Consider the following 24949-nt stretch of genomic DNA (forward strand, 5'->3'; position numbering starts at 1 on the left):
TGCGTTAATAAGTGAAGTACGGACAGTAGAGGGTTGGAGGGCCTGCAGCCTCTCCTCTCTGGCCACACGGTGGCGCCCTTGTACTGCACGTGATTCTGTACTGGCGACGGGTAACATTCCGGGGTAATTTCCAGGAAGAAGGTGCAATGGAGTTGTGTCCCGCTAATAAATAATTTCAAAGAACAATAGTGGATCACACTGTTCCGTAAGTAGATTGGGGGTTGGGGGGGATCAGCCTCTTGTGAGAGACGGCGGGGTCACGGGATACTTTCAATATGTGGTATCCATGTAACGGACACTTGTGCAAAGGCCCGGGGGTGTGAGACACGAGCTGACAACGAGCTGAGCTGTGTTCGAGACCCCGCATCTGTCTGGAAATGTTAAATAAGCATGAAATTCCCCATAGAACTGAGTTGCTTTCAGTTCGAGACGCAGGGAAGGATTGATGTAGCCCCTGTTACTCTGCTCGTCTTGGGCAGCGGCGTGGCCTCGCGCTGCAAAGGTTGCTGGTTCGAATACCACGCCCACAATAGTAGCCTTGACTGAGTTGATCGAGTACGGCCTACCCTGCAGGATAACTGGGTAAATGAGTGTAAATTCGATTAATTTGGACTGAGGTGCCGCAAAGGCTAAATAAGTTGTGGAAAGGAGAGCAGACGCACAGGGGGCGTCGCACCGAGAGGTGTGGGGGTGTCGGGGGGGGGGGCTGAAGGTGAAGAAGCGCCGCTGCGATGCGGCGGTCTCGGAGAGCGAGTGGTGCTGATGCTGACAGCATCTTTTAGCCCCCCCCCCCGCCTTCGGTTTCGCTGGAGGCGCAGCAGCGCACAGCACAAGTTTCCGCGCGTCCACACGGAGCTCCTTCCCTGCAGGGGAGGACAGGGGACAGAGGAGCGCTTGGACGCCGAGGAGGAGTCGGAGGAGCCCGACAGTCCCGCGGCTCCGTTCGCTCCGGCCGGGTCTCAGGTGTCGCGGTGCGGAGACCCTGCGAGTGGCACGAGAGCCACAGTAAGGAGTATCGCTTCTGCTGCTGCTGATGATGATGATGATGTTGATGGTGACGACGACGATGATGGTGATGTAGAGGCAGCAGCGCGCGCGGCTCTCCGACTCCTCAGTCCGCCGTGGGAGGCGCGCGTCCCGCTCGCGTCCTCGCGCTTCTGCTCCTGGAGCTCCGGGGAGGGAGGACACGGCGCACATGGAGTAAACATGGTCATTTCCTAAAGTCAAGGTCGAGAGGTGCCACCGGGCAGCAGGTACGGCTTTCTCCCCCTCTATATTCATATTCATATTTATATTTATATTGGTATATCTCTGTTTCCGGTTGCGTACATGTGACCGCCGCTGGATTCGGGGTTTCTGCTCTTAATCATGTAGGACATGATCTGCATTCAAGTGTTGGAAAAACTACGTTTTCTTTTATTTTAAAAAATAAAATTTAAGCAGGAAGGAAAAGAAAGAAAGGTTTCCATCCGCCGCACCGGGGCCGCCGCCGCTCCTCGGAATTGCATTAAAGTTCAGAATGAAGACAAGTCCTCGCGCCTTCGCTCGCGGCGAGCTGCGATTTTCGCTCCAATTAACTCTCGGCGAACTCGCGAAGCGGTGCGAAGGTGCAGAGAAGCCGGCGCTGACGGTTCTCGTAGCGAGTGAGACGGAGGCGCCGAAGTTGCGAGGAAGGGAAGGTGCAGCTGGCGGCGCTTCTGGCGGCGCGCACGTGACGACGACACGAGCGCTTCGCGCGACCGAGTTGCTGTCGCGTGAAGCGCGCGTGTCATCGCGTTGTGTGGTGCGACAATCCATCGCGCGCGGCGTTTTGCACGCGGTTTTTGTTTCAGCGGTGCGATTATTATGGATCGGATCGCGTTCGGGAATCGTGCGCCACGAGGGTGACTTTTTGGGAGGGAAAACACCGCGATGGGGGGTAAATGTGCGCGTGAAACACCGGCTGTCCACGACAAATAAGAACAAAGCCGCGCGAAGAGCCCGGCGGAGGAGCAGAACGCGGTAAAACCCCACAGTAAAATCGCACGAGGCGCACATGTCTGTCTGACCAGCTAATAACGAATAGTCCGTGATCGTGGGGGAAATAAGCGCTTTTCCTGCTCCAAACTGAACACTTACACGAACTCCTCGGCGTGTTACGCCCCAAAAAAAACTAAATTCAAATACCTTGTTTCACCTTAGGGCCCCATGAGAAATCACTGCTGGCGGTTTCAATAGTTTACTGATGCTTAGTTTTGGTATCATGGACGGAATCAAGGCAGAAAATATTAATATAAAATATAAAATATTAATGGTGATTAATTTTTCACATCTGATGAGGGTCAGTTTCGTACCAGCGAGATAAAACATGTTATATGTTCATTTGCAGTGAAACAGTTACAAGGGAACAGAGGTTAATATATTAATAAACAATTAATATTGACAATAAGAATCATCCATCACTGACTCAAATATGCTCTGCCGCTTTTCCTTTTTGTTTTCTTCACTAAGATTAAAAATACCATCGCTGCTTTGAAATGTGTGTTGACAAATATGGAAATAAATTTTAAATGTTGTTTTTTTGTTTATCATAGAATTAATTTATATCCGTTAAAAATTCACAAGCACAAAAATTGAAATGATGACAAACATATTTTTTTTTTTCCCTGCAGTTTTTCCATTGAAAGGTTGGCAGCCTAATTTCCTGGCAGTTTAATTTCAAAATATATTTTAAAGATATTTTCATGCAACTTTTTTTTTTTAATAGGGGGCCCTCATTTCCAGGAGGGTGACTATGGGAATTCTACTTGATGATTGTGGGAAATATTTTTCTTGGTTATGGAATTCTTCCTCATGGTTATGCAAATTGTTCCTGATGAATGGAATTCTTCCAGATGATTATGGGAATTCTTCATGATGATTATAGGCTCTTGTGTGCGTCACGTTCAGCCTGCAGGTCCAGTAGAGCCCGTGGGAGCGGCTGCAGTCGGCAGTCGAGGGAAAAGGAAGAAGCCCTTTTTGAGGAAATGAGCTCAGGTGTCAGAATTCCCCATATGCTCTGGCAATATGCAGGATTAAATGTGGTCTTTTAACGGTTCCCCTGGGCTCAAACCCAACGGCAGGGCTTGTGTGTGTGTGTGGGTGGGTGGGGGGGGTGGGTGAAGTGCTGCCGGTGGCGGTAAAGTGTGTTTGCTGTCGGAGATGGAGGAGCTGACACGGCACTGCGGTCGGCACCAGATCGTACCCGTGTGCCGGTGCCGTAACCGATGCCACCTCAGAACCGCTCTCTCCAAAGTGACCTTCAATGTGGCTCTCGGTGCTCGAGACACCAATGCCATTCCTTCCTCCCAGTGTCACGCGTGTCACATGTTCCTACCGGGGGGAAGGAGACCCTTCCGGGCCGGCGCTGTGTGTCGACACCCAGAACGTCCAGCGTTCCAAGATGCTGGCAAACCCGTGAGAACATCTCGATGGGCATCGTCTCATATTTTCACTCGCCATTTTTCATACCGTTGAGTCACGCTGACTGTAGGTTGTTGCAGCTGCTGTGGAACTTCTGTGGATCTGGATGATTCTCACTGCTGGCGCAGCCTGCAGCTTTTACCCTCATAGCTCCGTACTGTACGCGAGCACCTCCTTCTCCTGCTGTGAACGATCATAACCGAGCTGTAACAGTTGACTTCATATGGCCCAATGAGGCAAATTATTAAAACCCTATAGATCCACTTAGCGCTCTTATTACTAGTGTTTTGCAGCCCTTATCGGAGTTTCCCCGCAGTCTCTTATAGAGGAGATGAGAAGCTCCACTGGTGCCACCCACATTCCTGAAGAGTGGTCCTCCACTGAGCTCTCAACTGTACGCCGCTTTAGAAGGTCCTCTTTCTGTTAGGTTTGCTCGAGGAGAGTCCTGCATTTGCGGTTCCCTGACGGTTCAGCACATTCGCCACATTCATGTGAGCTGCCTTTGAAGCCATTTGTCCATCGAGTGGCTGCCTGTGGTCCTCTGCACTCTAACTCCCAGGTGGGCAAGCCTCTTCGGAGCCGGTCGGCCCTTCAGCCACACTGCTGCTTACATTTATTTATTTAGCAGACGCTTTTCTCCACAGCACCTTCCAGTGAACTCTGTGTAGTGTTATGAGCCCGCACACCTTATTCACCATGGTGACTTACACTGCTTATGATGGGTCACTCATCCATACATCAGTGGAACACACTCTCTCTGTCACTCGCACACTATGGGTGAACCTTCTTTGGACTGTGGGAGGAAACCAGAGCACCCGGAGGAAACCCACACAGACTGATTGGGTATCAAACCCATGTCCTCTCGCACCACCCAAGCACTGTGAGACAGCAACTCTACTCGCTGTGCCACCGTGCTGCTTCTTAGGTCCACCTTGGGATGCACAGTCCTGTCCTTCCCTTTAGCTCCGCACAGCTTCTCGCACCCACAGCGCAGCTCCTGGGCTGAACCAAGGAGCACCTTCAGCAACACAGTGGTCCCCACATGCTAATCCACCAGATCTTATTCCTGCCAGGTATCAGTAGTCTCCGTAAGGAGTCCTCTCTCCATCGGGGGTACTGACCTCTTGCTGTCACTGCACTACTCAGTTGGCAGTACTGCGTTTTACCTTTTTTCACTAATCAGGAAACAGTCTGTTTCTGTACTATTTATTTATTCCAGTGGTGTTCCAGTGTCACGACTGTCTTATATGTGCTGCTTTAGCCTTGCAAAATAATTCCTTCTCTATCAATAAAGTTTATTTTTTGTCTGTCTACAGTATATGTCCGTGTGTCTTGCCTTTGGGGTCCTGTCTGACATTCACTTTTCCAGTTCCGCTGTGTTCGGCTCTGTTTGCTCTCACATGGTAAAGGCTCCTCTGCCAAGTTCTTTTCACTGATGTCTTTCTGGAATTGGATAGCCACAGCGGCTAATAGATTAACTTTGATTTTTACCACATTTCTACCTGCAGCGCCTAGGGTGGACTGTGGATCGTGACCATGACTGTGTGTGTGCATCTCAAATTGCTGCTCTCATCGTCTCTTTCTCTCCTGTATGAGTTGCACTGGACTCTCTGAGAGAGAGTGTGAGAGAGAGCTGAAAAACACTCTAAAAAAGTGAGCACATGTAACTGGCACCACAGTCAACTAATGTAGCTCCGAAGTACAAGTGCGAATAGAATATATGTGTGCAAGATGTGCAGGTGGAGAGGAGATGCATGGAGCGCAGAGAGGCACCGGGATCCACGAGAACATCCGCTTCCAGTTGGAGCAAATCCAGCATCATGTTTCTGGAGGCTCAAAAAGCTGGAGTATTGTGATTTTCTGTGCTGCAGTTGATTGCATTCATGTGTGCCATTGATATATACACTCACACACTCAGGCCTCTCTGGTTCCCCCCATGTGCGCTGTCAGCATTTGCTGGCTGTCGAAATCATGTGGAACCCCGAGCGGGGCTGTCCGAGTGTCTGATCGTGTGGGACATGGACGCCTCATCTGTACATGTACATTTATTGTCTGAAACTTTTCCCCTAAACTGCTTACACAGATTTCCCCATTTATGCAGCAGCTTAATTTTTACTGCGGGAATTCAGGGACAGTACCTTGATCAAGGGTACTTCAGCAGGAGGTGGAATTAAAACCTGATTCTACTTAGTGCAAACTGGCAGCTTTAACCACTACGCCACCTGCTGCCAGTAGGGCACAGATGGGGAAACAATGCTGTACCTTTACCTGGTATTCTTTACCCTTGTCTGCATGGTATCCCCCCTCCAGCCGGAGACAACACTGAGAAGACATCATTACATTTTTTTTTTTTCTTTTTTAGCAAACCGTGTTTATTCCCCAAACTTAAATTTCAAAGTTTGCGTGGATCCTCTGTTATCGTGATTTTTATCACACTTCACATCATCTTAACTGATGCGGTTAGGGAATTGTGAGATGTTGGCTGCCGGAGTGATGCTCGCCTCCAGGTGTGTGTGTGTGTGTGTGTGTGTGTGTGTGTGTGTGTGTGTGTGTTATTTGGTGCCATATTGCATTTGCGAGCATTTTACACTTCCCTGCTGTGTCCGAAGAGCCGCCTCATTGCGGGTGAAACAGCTGCTCTTCATGCGTCCCTTTGTTCTCCGGGCTGCGCTGGACATTACTGTGGTCCCTCTTATTACCTCTGATTTCATGGTCAGATGACGACACTCGCGGTGAATTTGAGATCCTTCCGTTTGTGCGAGAGGAAGTCCGTAGGGGGCTCTGGGGCCTGCAGACGGGCTTTCGGAAATGGTCACATTTCCCTTGAAATGGAGAAAAAAGGTCCCTGGGTGGCTTGCCTTTTGCGATTTTCTGTTGCTTTTCATTAATCCAGATCAAGTCGTTCCATACACGTTTAAAGCATTTAAAGCAGCATCAGTCGAAATGATTTATTATAACGGGGTTATAGAACTATTACGGACCATCAACACAACAATAATAGCCTGTAAGTACAATGAACGCATTTTTCTTCACTCGTCTACTTTCAAAAACGTGTTTTTCGCGGCATGAACGTCACCCGTGTTTCTACATCCAGCTGTTAATGGGTTACACCAGTTACAGCTCGTGTCTAGTGTTTGTGAGGGAGGGTCTTTGAACAGCAAGAACGTGACGGGTTGCAAGTTTACGGTGCAAATCACTCAACAATCAGCATTAAATAGTCATTTCTGGGGACAATGTATTTTTATTTTATTTTAATGTAGCTTAAAATTAATTAAAAGAAAATGCTACAAAAGAAGTTTTACAGCTAATTTAAAAAAAAAAAAAAAAAAGAAATTGTGATTATGGTTGAGACTTTTACAGAACATGTCCTGTAAATAAATGGAGTTAAATCACTATTGTTACACTTTCAATTTGCATTACTATACAATCAAAGTGACCAGATGCTGATGAATGTTGCAGGAATGGTGTGTGTGTGTGTGTGTGTGTGTGTGTGTGTGGGTGTGTGTGGTTCTACTCCTACAGTAGACTGCTGTCCTGTACACAGTGTTTCCTGCATCATGCTCTGCTTTTTCAGGATAGGCTCTGGGACACAGCATCCCTGCACAGGATGAGCTGTTGGAGAAAAATGAAACAAAGTCTTAGAGAGAATTTTTTTTAAAATTAATTCTAGCTTCAACAGAGGTTATTACAGAACTTAACCCGTGAAGAAGTCGAGGGCTGCCTGTAGTTTTAAGCTTTTATTGACTGTGATGTCATGTTCGGATTTATGAACAAATCGAATTGTGAACATACTTCCGCACCCAGATGTGTTTCTAGGTTGAGGAGACAAAGTGTGCAGATTTAAAAAAAAAAAAAAAAAGAAAAGGGAATATGCGTAAAACTAGAGTCACATGAGAAATTGATGAGTTTTGTTCGTCTTTACCATTCGGAATTCTGAACATGAGCTGGAGACACATGAGGGGGAAGCGGAGCTTTTGGTGGAAGCGAATTGATCCAGTGGGGTTCACTTTGCTTTAGGGTTGCCCTGCTGTTAGTGCCGAGCGGGGCCTCATTAGCATAAGTAACCATATGGATCAGCGAGAGATTTGCTGGAATAACAGCGGCACTAATTCCGAACACACTGTTAGTGTGTGTTACAGTCGCGGGGGGACGGCGTTCACGGCACTCCAGTAACTGGGGACGAGTTGAAGAACTGCAGTGATTTCTTTCTTAAAAGATATGCAAAATCAGCGGCGCAAATACCGCCATGAAGCAGACGGCAAAAACAGCCAAAGATTGTGTTCTAAAGAAAAGGTCATGTTGGGCTATTTTGTCATTTCCCTCTGCAAATGAAATTGACACACTTCACAGGAACCCATGGCGTGTATGAATTATAATTTGTGCCACAAATTGTCTGCTTATCTCTGAGATGATGCCTAACATGAATTTATCCTAAGAAAGTGAAAACGAAATACTGCGTTTTTAATTTAATGATTCAGATTTATTAATAAATACAGTACGTACATATATACACAAAACCTTGGTCACTTTCTCTATTATCTTATTTTTTGGCATAAATGGAATTGCTCCAGTTTAAAAAAAAAAAAACACCCAGCTGTACAAATGGGTAAGTAATTGTAAGTAGTTTAACATTGTGAGTCGTTTTGGAGAAAAGTGTCGGCTAAATGAATAAATTTAATTGCTAAAATTTGCTGTTTGGTCGTTCATGGTTCATAGAGGATAAGATATACACTCTCTCTCGCTCTCTCTCTCGCTCTCTCTCTCTCTAGAGTATGGGATGGGCATGTCCTGGGGTCTCCATAAGGATGCATCCCCAAAAGACGGCTCTTTCCCATTCCCTTCCTGATCATGTTTGCACGTCCCACAATATTGCCGTAATTCTCCGTAATTACAGTGAGCCACTAATTTCTAATCCGGAGTCTCGCGGGGATTACGGGCTCTTCATTGATATTCACTTCCATGTCCCATGTGGAAATTTGATTTTGCAGGCATTTAATTCTGATCCTCCCCCCGCCCCCCCCCCCCCATCCGTCATCACTGTGGGAGTGAGTCACAGGTCTCGTTGGGGTGTCACATAAACACAGGCCCACTCTTTCATGGTCGGGTTTGCTTTCAAATTGGACCGGAAAGAAAAAATCAAGAGACGTCATAGCGATGTTGAACCTTATCCGCGGTTGAAACGGAAGGATCCGCTCGCTCTCTTGCTTTGTCTTCACTCTGCTTTTTCCCACACTTCATGTGCCCTTTCACACAGACGGAAAGGAGTGCCTTCCCACACCTGTGTGACGCATGTTTGTTTTCGTCGCCACGGCGCCTTCGGAATTGTTTTATTCCTTCCCTATTTCATTCCTCGTCTGCAGCTGAACGCCTTGAGCGCTTTGGGCCGTAGGCGCAGCCGGGTGTCTTTATTGGGGTGAAAAGGGCGCCGAACGGCACGACGGCAGGGCCCTCCCTGCACCTGTCCCGCCCCATGTTCGCTGCTGACATTTTCTCCGAAATTTCAGGTACTACGGACCATTAATTATCACATGCGACTTAGGAAAATCTTTCTAGGAATCGGTCCTTTGATGCAGAAAAGCAGCTGTCACTGCTATTTTACTCATAAATGTAATTTTAGCTGTGATTACATTCCTGAGGGTTTTGCCACCAATTATCATCACTCTGATTTTACTCTTGCTTCCCTCATCGTGAGCGAGCGCCGCTTTGCATTAACGCTGGCCCACAGAGGAATTATTGACTTTTATAAATGTTCAAAGAGTGTGATGTTAGAGGTGTGTCCCGCTGCGCTGACTGTGGGAAGGAGGCCGACCATTGAGTTGTTAGAACTTCTATTCCCCGTTTTCATTTCGAGAAACCAAAATCCACATTCGGTCCCTTATGTTTAAGGGAAGCTGCGTTTTTTTAGTGTTTTTGGAATTTTACATTTACATGTATTCATCTAGCAGGAGCTTTTCTCCAAAGCGACTTCCAACGAACTCTATGTAGTGCTGTCAGCCCAAGCGACGTACATCTCGGAGAAATAAAATTTGTACATTACGTTAGGACAAAGGGACATAGTTGCAGACGTGTGATTCTTAAGTAAACCTAGTTTGTTTCTTCCCACTTTATGCACCGATGCTCATCGCACGAGAAGGTGCGTAAAACGCAGAATAGACGATTCCTGATCACCTTCCTACAAATTTTTTTTTAAGAAAAAAGTTGTTTTCGTATTTGTTTTACAAGTCGTAACATCAGCCTTGGTATTACTGCAAGAGCGTTCGATGCATCTTTTTAATTTTTTGGTGAAGCTGTGTCCCCTTTCTTACGCTCTGGGCTTCCTGGATGGACTCTGAGACCCGACACTGAGCAAGGGGGTTTTGATGATGGGTACAGTAGATGAATGAAAATATCGCAGTAAAAGACAAGCTAGAAATAATCTCTGTTACAAATATTATAAAAAAATGTCTTATCTTTGTGATGCACAAAAATAATTTTAATTCTGGTGTTGTAATTCATTTCTGGTGACATTTTTAATGTGTACATTGATTTTTTTTTTTTAATAATAATCGTAATTTGACTCCCTCGCAATGGGAATTTGCCGAAAAAAGTGATCTCAAGTAAGAAATTAACCCCTTTTTGTCTCATGCGTCTGACGTTGTGAACTGTCACCATAATGAGTTCTGTACTTTCTAATCGGTCATTTCCGCCATACACTTGTTGCAAAATGTGTTATTTCTGCTTCTTATGCAAACACAGCAGAGAATACATTCATTTTTCATGCATTTTGTCACCTTGTGAAGAACCTAATGATGAATTTCAAATCTTGTAACTGGGAAGCTAAAACGAAAATGTATTTACATTCTGAATGCAAATTAATTTCTGCAAAGACTGGAGTTTTTATTGACGCGAAGTATTCGCAATTGGTCAATATAAGAATATTACTGTACGTAATTTACAATACATTTTAATATATAAAATTTAGTTTAATGTGGTATTTTGATTAGCATGGATTTGCCAGTGCTGTCTGAGCTGCTGTATGTCTGTATTTGTGCATCCACTGAAAGAGCTGGACAGAAAATTATAAGCCTTTCACGTCTCCTTATATTTTGCCTTTTACTTCTGGAATGTGCATGAGTATAAATGCACGGTTCTATATGTAATAGGGACATTCGGGTGTTCATCAGCATGCTCATCAGCTGTGCAAAAACAAACAGGTAGAGCTCATTAATAGCAGCACTGCTTTTCTTTAATAACACCCATCATGCAGGAAGCCAATAAGTGGCTCTTGCAAATGTCAGAGAGGTGTGATGAAATTACAGACAGCACCTGGCCCATGTCTCTGACAACACGAGCGTCTCAATCTCATTCATATTCTGCCTGGCTGTTTGTTTTAGTGCGTTTTGCAGGAAATAGGGATCATCTGAGAGCTGTGTCTTGGCCCCTTTGGATTCTTGTGAGACTGCTGATGTCACGACACCTTGGGGGACAGGGAGGCTCTCAATAAGGAACAAGTCAGTACGTGATGTACACATAAATGCCTAGGGGGACGTAGGTGTACAGTGCTCTTTGTTTTTGCCACTCTATACGTACAGTAAATAAATACAGAATTTGGTCAGCTCCTCACCAAAAACCCAGTATTAGATAAAGTCCAAGTAGACAAATAACAATGGCCAGACATTCTACCTTAGAACGTAGAAACGCGGTCAAACATCCCCAGACCATCGCACTGCCACCACTATACTTGAGTAACAAAGGTTTGGTTTTTGGTTGATGTAATGGGGCCCGTATCATCCAGAATCTTTCACTTTTGGTTCATCAGTCCTCACAACACTCTCCCAGCAGTCTTCCAGCCAGGTGCTGTTGAGCAGGTTGGAAGTGAACTTTAACATTATTTGTAGCGAGCAGCGGTTTGTGATGTATCCCCGTTTTGCGCAGCGTCTTTCTTACTGCGGAGCCACGAATGGGGGTTTCAGCTGCACTTCCCTGCATGATGTTCTTGACTTTCTCCTTAAGCTCATTTATGATTTTTTGCCTTGTTCAAGGAGAGATTTTGGCAGGACGGCCACTTCCCATGTTCCAAACTTCCAAACCTCCATGTGATCAGTGCAGCTCAGGCTGCGGTTCGGCTGAGGTTCAAAGCCCCAAGGTGGTGTTTCTTGTGACCGTTTTAGAATTGTGGATACATTATCTTTTAGCAATTACACACATCACTGAATAACAGTATTAATGTGGTAGTTTCATGAATTTCAAAAAACTCATTACTTTTGTGTTCGTTACAGATGCACTGTGAATCAGTATAGTGTTAGATACAAATTGTAAGCATTCATAAAATATAGGACTACATGTAAATATGTAACACTATATATATGGTGTCCATCCATCCATCCAGTTTACTTTGGGATAACAGAAACACGTGATGGAAGCTCATCTGCAGAGTGAAAATATTTCACACCCTATCAGGTCACTGTCTGCCAGCAGTGGTGGAGACATCTGAATGCAGACTGTACCACTGGGAAAAGATTATTTTCAGTCTGACTTTTTGATGGATTTTCCATTTGCAGCTGCTAATTGGTTGCACTGATGTTGTGTTTTAGTGCCATGTGTGTTTTTGAACTTTTGGAATGAGTGTGCAAAATAATAGTACAAATATCAAATGGCAGATTGTCACTACTTCTAGAATCATTTTTTGTTAATCATTTTCCTGTTGATGCCCAGATTAAAAATAATAACATTAGTAAATCTTTAATGTATTTTTTTTAATGTCAAGTGGTACACTTAATATTAACAGCTGGCAATTATTATCAGTAGGAGGAAAAAGATTTTATTTGTATGAACGTGTATCTCGCTGATGATGAAGGAAAATGGGCTGTTTGGTGCGCACTGTATAATTTGATAATTACAATGCAGCTGTTTTATGGGAGCCACAGTATCTGTAGCGTTATTTGCATGTAAACAGGAAACATTGTGTTCAGGTGAAATGCAGAAGGCCAATAATAGAGACCTGTGTCCAGCGCACAACAGCGACTTCTTCATAAAGCTCATCCTGCAGAACAGCCTTTGGTGCAGTTGGGGTATAAATCCTAGTACAGTCGTTGCCTTACAGGGCAGCACACTGTGATGAAGAGCTCGGTTGCTTGGTAAGTGGTCCTAGGAGCGGCAGTGGGGCAGAGTAGTTAACGCTCCCATCCTCTGTTACACCGCTGAATGTTTCAAGTTCTGCGCTCACACTGAGCGACACGCACAGCTGTCAGTGGAACAGGTAAGATGCCATCGGGTGCGACTGGTCAGCGTGTAAGCGGGAAAGATGGGGCAGGGCTGTGCTCTGGATGTCATACGGGCCTCTCAGAACCATGTTCTCCTCTCTCGTCCTTTTCCGTCTTTTTTATTCTTATCACAAAGCCGGACGGCGTGCCAACGGGCCAGCAGGCGTTTATTCGCCTTGGCGGCTCATGTTGGATGTGCTGTGAAAGTCAGCGGCAGCCCAGGTGACAGCTGTGGGGCATGTCTGAGCGGCACGAGAGCCAATTACCCGCCGGCTGCCCAGTGGCTTGTGTGGGACGGAGGAGGACGGAGCCCATCGGCTGGCCCTCCTATGGAACGGCATCGTTTCTGCTTGAGCAGGCGGTCGACACACGGTCCCGCATTCTTAATAAATCACATCCTCGCTGTCGTCCATCGCTGTCATCGATCTCGCTATGCACCGCATCCATTAGCAGCTCTTTTTTTGGAGGGTCTTTCTCTCATTAGTTGCGCTACACACCGCCACACTCCCGTATTGTTCCATTTTAGCACGAGGCTGTGAATATGGGAGCCGCTACAGAATTTGAGATATCCCTTAATAACTCGTTCTGCGCTCAGACACCATGAACGCTTTGCCGAAAGAACTCGTAATGCGTTCCAGTGCAAATTCTGCTTACGATACGCCCCCAGGGCTCGGTCAGGAATTGGGTTTAGCTTGGGCAGGTGATGTTTTATGCAGCGGATTCAGGTGGCCCAGAGTCAGGCCCTTCCCCTCCATCCTGGATGTCAGTGTGCCTCTGAAGACAGAAATTAGTGCGCAAGTAAAACCTTGTTATAAATTGCAGGTGATGGCAAGATGAGGCATGTGCAGAAATAACGGCAAATTAGCCTGTCAGATCAACTCACAAGAGAATGGACTGAAATCAGGAAGGCTATTGAATGCGTATTGTTATTGTTTGCAAATTACCGCTTTGTTTCAATGCTTCCGTGCACACACCTCTGTTAAATTTCCACTGGACTCCTCATAATTAGATTATTTTTTGCCTCCCTTATTAATGCAAGCTCTGCTGGTTCCGTCTGAATAGCTTTGTGCATTTTTCCTTGAATGAACCTACCCAAATTAATGTGCCACTCAGCCTAAAGTGTCACTTTACATTTATTCACTTAGCAGATGCTTTTCTCCAAAGCAACTTATACCAAACACTATGTAGTGTTACCAGCCCACACACCTTACTCACAAAGGTGACTTACACTGGGTCACTCATCCATACATCAGTGGAACACACTCCCTCTGTCACTCACACACTATGGGGGAACCTGAACAATAAGTCTTTGGAGTGTGGGAAGAAACCAGAGCACCCAGAGAAAATCCACACAGACACAGGGAGAACATGCAAACTCCACACAGACTGAGTGGGGATCAAACCCACCGTCTCTCACCACCGAGGTGCTGTGAGACAGCAATGCTACTCACTGTGCCACTATGCTGCCCGGGTGTCTTATTTTGTTTTTTAGGTTTTAGCGTGCATTTTTATTTTAGTTTTCTAGATCTCTTATATTCATACAGCAAGCTGATGATTAACTATATACAGAGTCTTGTGTAGGAGCATCTACTATACAGATATCCGTTGATATCTGAAAATAATCCAGTTTAGAAACCATTACAGATATCTAATTTTCGGATTCCAAGAGCCTATTTCTCACTGTTACTAAATGGAAAAAAAAAATGCTTTCCCAGCCACCCAAACCAACTCACCCAAATATGACTGCATAATGTCCATGTAATGACACTGGCCTTTACTGTGCTGCGGGGACAGACTGAGGACACGAACATGGAGCTTTATCTCACTGCCGCTACAGTACCTGTCAACCCATGATTCAGGCATGATTATCGAACACGTGATGATTACATTAATAAGAAATGGATATGTTTCTAGGCAGCACATTTCAGAAACAAATCATGCTTTCCTCATTATGTATTGTCATTTAGCTGACACTTTTCTTCAAAGCATCTTATGATTATTTACCCCTTTGTAGAGCTGGGCAGTTCTTGCTGGAGCACTTTTAGAGTAAGTATATTTTTCAAGGGTACTACAGGTGGAGGTGAGATTTGAACCTACAACCATTCAATCTAACAGCAGTAACTCAAACCACTACACTACCAGTTGTCCTCTACTAGGCCCTATGATGAGACTGGTACCGTTGGAGCATCTGGACCAGCGTATTAGTCCTAACGCCACTGTGCCAAGATCCAGCATTGACGGAAGAGGCTTAGCTTGGACTTACCTCCTAGTGAGGTGCCTCACAGACGCTCCTGTGGATTCACTACATTTCCCATAATGCAACACTCTCACATTCCTCACACACCAACAGACCGAGAGATCTGGAGGCGGGAACATGAATCATGTCATGATCATAAAACACTTGATAAAGTAAATAAATGGGTATACTTGTAGGCAGTGAGTTTCGGGATCGAATTGTGTTTTCTTGTAAATTGCTGTACATCGTCTTGCGCGACGTGGGACTTATAAAGGTTTTTTTTTTTTGGACAGGCTTCGGGTGAATTTCCTCAAGTTGACGTGTCCTTCGGCGAATCGAAAATTGGGTGTCAAAAAAGCCGTTATATGGAAATTTGGGGCTGCCTGCATTTTCCAGTACGACAACTCTTTTTCAGTGAGAGGAACTGAAAGCGTAAAGTGCTGCTGGTGAGAACGTGGCAGTCAGTGCGTCCTGCGCAAACTTGTCAAGTCACTGTGCATTCAGTTGGAAAGTAAACAGGGGGTTATACTTATAATATTCGTAGAAAATTCAGCTCGGGTTGGCCCTCTCCTCTGTCTCCTTTCTTCGGAGCTTTTCTCGCACCTTCCCTGATGTTTACGGCCCAATTTCTCTTATTTCTAAGCGTATACAGTATGGTGTACAAACACATGTATATACAGTATCGAGTGTGTTCTCTTTCGATCACTGTATTCTCACCATGAACAATGTATTTCCCCCCTCTGCCCTCGACCGAACTGCCCCTCATTTCCATCCGGGCGCGAAGAAAAGCACTCGAATTACGTCTTGTTACTCCTTCTTTGAGATGTGTAATGGAAGAGAAGCGTAGGTAAAATGTATGAGGAAGACACAAAAGTCACGCAAAGTGAATGAAGACACGAGAGCGGGTCGGGCCCCACTTTGAGAATTTAGACAGCTGTAAAATGAAGGAAACGACTCTTTCGATAAGTATTTTAACGCGCATCTCTCCAGAGGTACATTCACGCCCGTGGCTAATTAAAACGGGCACATAATCACCTGTCAGATCCTGCCTGTGCTTGATGTGAGATATGAATTTCGTGAGGACCCTAAAAATAGCCGTCATCCGCAGACTCCTTTCCTCACCTTTTGTGAAACAACCTGCGCCCGGGACCCGCGCCGGCACCTTTCCCGCCGCTTTTTTGGCAGCTGAGTGACATGGGCCCCTCTTGCCGACTGACAGCACAAACCGAACCTCAAAATCACTCATCTGTCCAGCCGGTACAAACGACAGAACGTTGTGTTACCGTCCGTGTGGCCGGACAGGTTACTGTACAACAGCAGCAGCCCTCGTGGGAGTCGAACCTGTAACTTTGTGGCTAAGAGGCGGCGCTCAGATCCACTTGTCTACCTGCCTTTGTTAAATATTGTAAGAATATCACTCTGCATTTATAATTCTAGGGTGAGGTGTTGATGCCCAGCATGGGTGCGGCTCCTCATTACTCTATTAAGTGTGTGGCGGCAATTCTTCAAAGCAGCGTAAGCCCTACCACGGTAAAGGAGCATGAAGTGCGGAACAGTGGCACTACGCACCGTGGCTGTGCACAGCGTCACGTACTTATACTCTGCAGGCCACACATTCAAGTGAAGCCCCTTCTGTTTTACCCTACAAAAACATATTTAGCCTGGTTCGCTGTGGTAAAGCACTGTGGGATAGGGTTAGGGTTAGGGTTAGGGTGAGGGTGAGGGTAGTGTCAGCAGAACAAGTGATGTTCGGCAGTCCGATGCAGCGGAGGGTCTTTCCGCGAGAGTTCGGACTTATGAGCAAATGTAATTCGTACCCGAAAAGTGGCACGAGGAGCTGTCAGCACGAACTTATGAGAAACACCTCTGATATTTCAGTTCACAACACATGCCCTGGTGACTTTGTGTGATTTCATTTAACATTCTTTTAATGCAAATAAAAGTAACTGAGCAGAGAGCGGCTGTGAGCGTTATGAGTGATGGCGGCAATTACGAGAATTACGTTGTTAGGCAGAGTTATGAAGAAAAATGTTATTAAGTTATATAGTGCATTTGAAAGCAGCTTCTTAAGAAGACTTTATAGCGCGTTTCATGGAGCCTTGCGGTTTGGTGAAAACTCTTCTGTGGAATCAATGTTGAGACCCTGTCTTTGAACCTTAGGCTCTGAGCTACAGGGATCTTCTCTGTATGTTGGACTGATGTTGGTAAAGGTCCAGCAATGACTTGTGCGAAGAAATCGCTCAGACCACGCAGGGCAACCGAGGATGCGGCCGTCGCTCCATCGGACCACACGGCCAAACACGGCAAAAATATATCTCCGTGTTCCCTTTATCGATTTTAGATGTGTGTTATTGCTGAGCTCATTGTTATTCCTGTAGGGCAAAGTGTCAAGCTGAACATGAACGGTGGTGCGTTGGAAACTTGCACAGAGCAATGGTATCTACATAGATGAGATGTTTTTTCTTCTGATGCCTTTTAAAAAATGAGATGACTGCTCACAGCGATGAAGTCAGACTGTTAAAATAAACCGAAGACACGGCCCCTGTCGGTTAACTTAGGGAATACCGTACAACACATGAGAGGTGTTGCTTTGATCAGGCCACGTTCATCCGGAACTGATGTGAGAGGACTGAACTACAAATTAAAATGACCAAAACAAGTTAGTGATGCCAGAAGAAATGAATTCTCTTCGGTATTAATAATGAAATGGTGGAAACAGCAGAACAGTTTCATTAGGTTTATTTATTTCCCCAAAGTGACTTGCACTGATTTACCCATTTTTACAGCAGGAATGGGATCCAGACCTGGGTCCTTTGAGTGCAAAACCACTATGCCTCCTGCTGGCGAATTTCAGTGCTAAACTTTGTTGTTTACAACAGATGTGCCCTTTTGAACAGTAGGTACGGGAAACAAACTGCACCTGCCATACAGGGGTATTTTGCCTGAAGCTGTTTAGTAAAAATGTCACAGCCACCCTTCTCCGTGGCACCATTTTGCCGTGTGCTCTTGTCCAGCAGTCTTCTTCCTGATGGACTGGCAGTGTAAAAAGTTCAACTTGACTTCCTTCCATTAATTTGCGGAGTGAGAGCACTCGAGCAGTTTCCATGGTAAGGGGGGGGGTGCGGGTACATGATTTATCATAGTCCACATGAACATGGGATTCAACCCTGATTCCAGACCCGCAGTCCAGAAATCGTGAGGCACCAGTGCTACCTGCTAAGCCGCTGTGCTGTATCTGAAAGTTAGTGAAACTATTACATGGAACAACTTGAAAAATGGATCTTTAGTCGCTGGTTTCACTGAACCAGTCTGACTCAGGTTTTGAATTTAGCTGCAAATTGTAGGACTGAAAAAAAACTGCAGAGAGAAGCAGTATTTCAGGGTAGAACAGAGCTCCAAAAGGACCTGCAAACCTTTAAGGTTCCAGTCGGGCCCAATATATCCGAGTACCTGTAACCTGCGTGGTGTCCTGCTGCCCCACAACACACCCCAGTAGATAATGAGGTCATTAACATCAAGAGGAAAATCTTGTTCCTTAGCCAATGTTTTTATTTAAAATGAAATCATTATACAAAATACTTATAAATACTTATTTTAAAGAAAATAACTGGCCTTCATATTCAAATGTATATCCACCATTGTCACATTATAAGTACAGTGTGACAATGGTCCATAATAAGAAGGTGAGGAAGGCCAAGGATGTTCTTTTTTTATATACTCCCCCATGTGAATTTATTTTTCTTCATAATCCTTATTTATTTTTGTTTCGCAAGTGCTTCATTTATCAGCCTTAAATGTTTGTTTAAAGCATCATAAAATTCGAGCCCTTAAAATTTGCGCACATCATTTTTTCATAAATCTCTACAACTTGTTACATTTTTTACTAGGAAATTAAAATTTTATTGCAAATAAAGTGGCGCTATCAGATGTGTTCTGCTAAATATAAAAGAAGTGCTCCTCATATCGATCTTCTGAGAGTTTTCCTCTAGTTTTACTACAGAGGTCATAATGCAGTATTATTGTCCCGGAGTCCTCTTTCGCCTCTTCCACTTCCACTTTTAAAAATACCGACTGTGAGATATGTGATGCTTTACTAAGATTTGAAAGACATATCATTCATAATTCATCCACCTTTCATAATAGAATATTTACTACCAGGTCAAAAATAGAGCACATTTACAAGGGTGGAAAAACCGCAGTTCAGATGTGTGCAGAAAGGAAAGGATCTTTAAAATATAGTTATTTCATAAAACTTGTGCTAATATCTCTGTGTTTTGTGTGCTTTGCTGGGATATGTGCTGTTTGGGTGTATTTGTGTCTCTGGAGTGACTTTGTGTGTGTGTGTGTGTGTGCGTGTGCGTGCGCGCCATCTACTACAGACCTTGAGCATATCCTTCGGATACGAGAAGGACCGCAAACAAGCGCTTTTATCATAGGCATGGTCATGTTGGCACACGGGACTGAAGGTCCTCCTCAAGTGCAGATGTTCCACGTGATCCTGCGAAGCCGTGTTGAGGGAGATGGTTCAGAGGCTGAAGGAGCATCCGAGGGTTGACAGCACGGGTGTCTCTCCAACACCAGGAGCTGCATGTGACCCACTTTCCCATTCCCCCCTTACTGTAACCCCCATTGGCTGCTTATTAGCGTCAGGGCTCATTTACCATAGGTACTTTGGTATGAAAAGAATGAAACACAAAATCCTCACTTTTACTATTTCTTCATTGATTTAAAAACTGTTTATATGACCGTATAATATATTAAGATCATCCTGGCCGTCCAGAGTACAGCCTTGAGACAGAACCCTTTAACCCTACGTCTTGGTCTATGTCTTTTTAATGTATCTCTGGATTATCCGGACAATACATTTATTACGTAATAATTTCTACAATGAATGTAATCGTATAGCTGAAAAATTGTCAAGTTGTTATTCTCAAGTTTTCAAAAGTTTATTTTTATAAGTCATAGAAAGAGTTGGACTATAACATTGGCACTCCGACCGGCAAATGACTACTGGGAAGGACTCTTAAGTTATACAATAACCTTGAAAATGTCTCCTTTAAATGCACTAGAACCTTCTCTCTTACTTCCTCGTGAGTTTTTTGAGCCTCAGCATTCATCAGTGTGTACTTTGTGCCGGAAACGGAGAGCTTGACACCTGTTACATGTACGGTAGGCAGCTGCGCATCATACAGATGCAGTTTTTCCTGTTAATGCGGTATGTTGTTTACTGGCTGCGGTATACAAAGCACACAGATGCTGTGCCCCTTCCCAGCAACTAAACTGATCGTCATGTGGACTTCCTACTTCCTTTCTTGTGAAAATCTCAACCGATCACAAGACAGATCATGGTAAACCTAGCCTCCAGATAAAATTGCAGACACAATACACACACATTTTCTGAACCGCTTGTCCCATACGGGGTCACGAGGAACTGGAGCCTACCCGGTAACACAGGGCGTAAGGCCGGAGGGGGAGGGGGACACACCCAGGACGGGACACCAGTCCGTCGCAAGGCACCCCAAGTGGGACTCGAACCCCAGACCCACCGGAGAGCAGGACTGTGCTCCAACCCACTGCGCCACCGCACCCCCGCAGGCACAATACTAATTTCTAAATAAAATGTATTTTTATAACAAAAGTTGCCTTACAGCAGATTGATACAGACACAATGTTATTTAGCCCAGTACCACTATTTTTACCAGCACACATTACAGAGTAGTTATATATGGAATTGACAGATGTGGGATGCAAGTTTATGGACCAGTTAGGAGGTCAGGAGAGAAGGGAAATGAAAGAGATGGGTTTGAGACCTTTCTTGAACAAGGGATTCAGCAGCTCTGAGGGACAGAGGGAACTCATTCCACCACATTGAATCCAAAACCGAGAAACGGCAGACTTTTGGTTTATTGCTTGTGTAGCAAAATGAAAACGCAGGAAGTCACTGTTCAGAAGAACAAGGAAAACAGGGAGTGCCCTGTTGCAGAATGTCACAGCAGGTGAATGAAGTAATGGGTTGTGTGAAGCAAGGGGTCAGGCATTGAGCTCGTAGTTAGATGTGTGGGGACTGGTGTTTAAGTCGAAGGCCGGAGCACGGTATGACTTCCCACGCCGTCCACCAGTGGGGTCCGGGCATTGCGCACGGTGTTGGCAGGGCCTCGCTTGTGAGGGCAAATGTGAAGGGATGTGACTGTGTGGAGAGCAGTGCTAGCAAATCCCTGCATCACTGGAGATGACTCTGTGTGCCGGAGATGGGTCCTGGGATTGAAGTTGTGTTTTCTTCTCCCTGCTTTTCGGTCTGATGTGTCTCTCGCTCTCTCTCTGCCCTCATTTGCTTCGTCCCTTGTACAGGTTACACGTCGGGGGACCTAGCACCACGGCCCTCCCCGCAGTCACAAACCAACGCATCAAAAGCGTCGCTCTCTTTGTGAGGGAGGCATGGAGACCAGGAATTGGGGACAGGCTCTTTGCACACACTCGATGCTTCTGCTTTTTAAAAACAGCACTGGCTTCATCCCGAATACCGGAATTGCCCTCTTCGGAGAGGCATTTCCCAGATATTACTTATTTATTATTTTAACTGACACCTTTCTGCAAAGTGACTTTGTGTAAAGCTACTTAAACTGCTTTACACATTAGAACAGCTGAGTAATTTTTACTGTGCCAGTTCAGGGTAAGTACCTTGATCAAGGCTACTACAGCAGGATGTGGTGTTCAAAAGTGTGCCCTTTAAATCCAGAGGGAGCAGCTGTAACCAGTATGCCACCTGCTGCCTGGAGGCAGACAGAGAGGAAAGTGAGGAGAAGCAGAAAAAGAAGCAAAATAATGCGGGAAATGTAGGAGAAAGTAAGTAAATTACACACAATACTTGGTCTCATACAATATATTAAGTTAAAATACTGACTAATGTCAGGGAAATATAAAAAATAGAAAGGGTGGTGGTGGTGCAGTGGGTTGGACCAGATCCTGCTCTCCGGTGGGTCTGGGGTTCGATTCCTGCTTGGGGTGCCTTGCGATGGACTGGCATCCCGTCCTGGTTGTGTCCGCTTGCCCTGTGTTGCCGGGTTAGGCTCTGGCTCCCCGTGACCCCGTATGAGACAAGCAGATTCAGATGATCTGTCTGTGTGTGTGTGTGTGTGTGTGTGTGTGTATGAAAGGGAGGGAATAAACCTGAGAATTCAAAAGTGCACATAATTAGGAGTGCGATGGGAATGAATAAAAACACAATGGAACACAAGAGAAACATGGCAGCAATTAATAACCTATTCAACAAAAGGCCTAAATGTGTTCCTCTTGCTTATACCCAAACTCAATTATATAGTGTATAAACCAGCAAGTTTAGGGATTTAACAGCTGCATTCCGGGATTTACTACATTTGTGGGGCTTATGTTTATGAAACCATAAATATCATAAACATAATAAACTTCATTAGACATTTAACATCTCCCATCCCTATGTCAGGTGGCTGGGAAAAACACGAGATAATCAAATGAATGTAAATTCGGAGTCAGTTACGGCCGTATAATAGGCCATGATAGAAAACACCAATTAAATTTACAGCGACCTTAATTCCTCGTTGTCTGAAGCTCTTTATCCGGAGTCTCTTTGGTCTGGAGTCACCCTGAAAGTTTGCTGATCCATGTAAATCTGTGAGCTGAAGCTCCTGCTTCTGCCTTTGACTAAAAAGTGTAATGACTGCCTTTTTATTGACATTGCTGGCACTATAAACCATGCAGTGCTCTTACCAGACAGGATTTAGTCCCTTTCGGCATATACGGTAGGTGGCCAAACGGGGTAATCTTCCCCTCGTATGGAAATCTCAGTTGTATGGGGCTGGCAAAAAACATGGTAAATACCGCGTTGGGCAAACGCCTTAGAGACTGCGCCGTAAAGTACAGAAATTGTGTTTGTTCGCTGCAGCTGTTCGGATGTCGGAGAAATGCGGAAACGGAAGCGGTGCACTTTTCAGGATGAGAACCAGCCAACGGAGCCACCGAGGGCGGCAGCTTGTCCTGCAGACGTCTATCTTTAATGCAGTGATTTTCACACATACCCTCAAGATTTACCTGACTTTCCAGTTAGAATCAAATATCGAATCTTTGTCCCCACCTCTCTTTGTCTCACAACAAGGTGCACAGCAGGATTGTCCAAAAGCTGCGAAGATTTCCAGCATCTGTGGATGTCCTGGGTCAGCAGCTTCACTTTTTCATTGAGTGTAAATGGTTACAAGTGGCGCGGGGGCGCGGTGGTGGGTTGGACCAGGTTGGACCAGGTGTTGAACCAGGTTGGACCAGGTCCTGCTCTCCGGTGGGTCTGGGGTTCGAGTCCTGCTTGGGGTGCCTTGCAATAGACTGGCGTCCCATCCTGGGTGTGTCCCCTCCCCCTCCAGCCTTACGCCCTGAGTTGCCGGGTTAGGCTTCGGCTCCCCGCGACCCCGTATGGGACAAGCGGGTCAGAAAGTGTGTGCGTGTGTGTGTGGTTACGAGTGCAGAAACATGGGCGACCGATGACACTTGACGTGCCCCACACTTACCATGGTTAGAGTGCGGTAAAAGGCCTGTGATGTTGCTGGAATGACGGCGATGATGTTTTGTTAATTGCCGCAACTGTTTGTTTTGCTGCCCTTAAGTGGATACTGTGTACACTGCATTCTTTTCTCCAGTTTGCAATTAAAACTTTAAATTATGCACATTCGTTTAGAGCATATTCCAAGATAAAATGGCATGCATTAAACACTTCCTCGCAGTCAAAAAAAACGCCCGGCAGGAAGTTGCCAGAAGCTGTCTGACATTTACTTAATAAGAGAGTTTTGAAGGCAATGTGCAGCACCGTAACCGCATTGTTTCATTGTTTGTTGCACACTGCTCATTAAACAGGACAGAGAAGGGAGTCTGTTTCCCTGCTCCTAAGACGGGCGATGAGGTCTGTGCACTCCGAGTTCACACTTTCGTTCTCTGTCTCACACACACACAGACACACTCACACTTGTGAACAGTGCAAATTCAACCTCATGCTGAATTTCATTTACACACACACTTTCTGAACCGCTAGTCCCATACAGGGTCGCAGGGAACCGGAGCCTAACCCGGCAACTCAGGGTGTAAGGCTGGAGGGGGAGGGGACACACCCAGGATGGGACGCCAGTCCATTGCAAGGCACCCCAAGCAGGACTCGAACCCCAGACCCATCGGAGAGCAGGACCCGGTCCAACCCACTGCACCACCACACCCCCAATTTCGTTTACTCTTACCGAAATTGTTTTAAGCGTCTTATGCTCACTGGGCATAGTGGTTAGTCCTTCCATCGAACACTTGAAGGACCCAGGCTTGAATCCCACCTCCCATCCTTGATTAAGATACTTTTCCTAAGTTGATACAGTAAGAATTACCCTGCTATATAAATGGGTAAATCGGTGTGGCTTGCTTTGGAGAAAAGTGTGATACAAATGAATAAATATACCAGTAACTGTTGTCCTGAAGCTCATATGGCACAGAAGCTCAGCAGGTAATTTCATGGCCTTGACTTAGAATTGAATTGAGGCCCGCCTGTGTCAGTAGGGTTATTTTTGTGGATCTTTGCCCTACTCTACCCAGGACAGGATGTGGCTCCCAGAGCTCCTACCTGCATGAGGAGATGCTGAAAGTGACCGATTATTGTGATCAGCATCAGTCTTGTAGCTGCTATTTGATTATTAATGGTTGAAACATGCATAGCATATATGGTTATGTTCTGAGACAGCTAACTATGGGAGTGTAATTATTCAGCGCAAAAATGAATGGGTGGTGTGGTAGCACAGTAGCACAACGAGTAGCTCTGCTGTCTTACAGTGCCTGGGTGGTGCGGGAGAATGTGGGTTTGATCCCCACTTGGTCTTTGGGGAGTTTGCATGTTCTCCCTGTGTCTGTGTGGGTTTTCTCTGGGTGCCCTGGTTTCCTCCCACAGTCCAAAGATGTGCCAGTCAGATTCCCCCACAGTGTGTGAGTGACAGAGAGTGTGTTCCACTGATGTATGGATGAGTGACCCATTGTAAGC

At 45.5% G+C, this 24949-nt stretch overlaps 1 protein-coding gene across 1 annotated transcript in view; it reads left to right on the plus strand.

Moving 5' to 3' along the window:
* The first annotated feature begins 1046 nt into the window (after positions 1 to 1046).
* The window catches only part of LOC114910523 (chemokine-like protein TAFA-2), a 34167-nt gene continuing 10264 nt past the window's right edge, over positions 1047 to 24949 (plus strand). Inside the window, exon 1 of the mRNA XM_029251952.1 lies at positions 1047 to 1253. The gene's annotated coding sequence lies outside the window, so the exon portion shown is untranslated. The remainder of the gene's footprint in view (positions 1254 to 24949) is intronic.

This window comes from Scleropages formosus, chromosome 5 (genome assembly GCF_900964775.1).
Source record: "Scleropages formosus chromosome 5, fSclFor1.1, whole genome shotgun sequence".
Lineage (NCBI taxonomy): Eukaryota > Metazoa > Chordata > Actinopteri > Osteoglossiformes > Osteoglossidae > Scleropages > Scleropages formosus.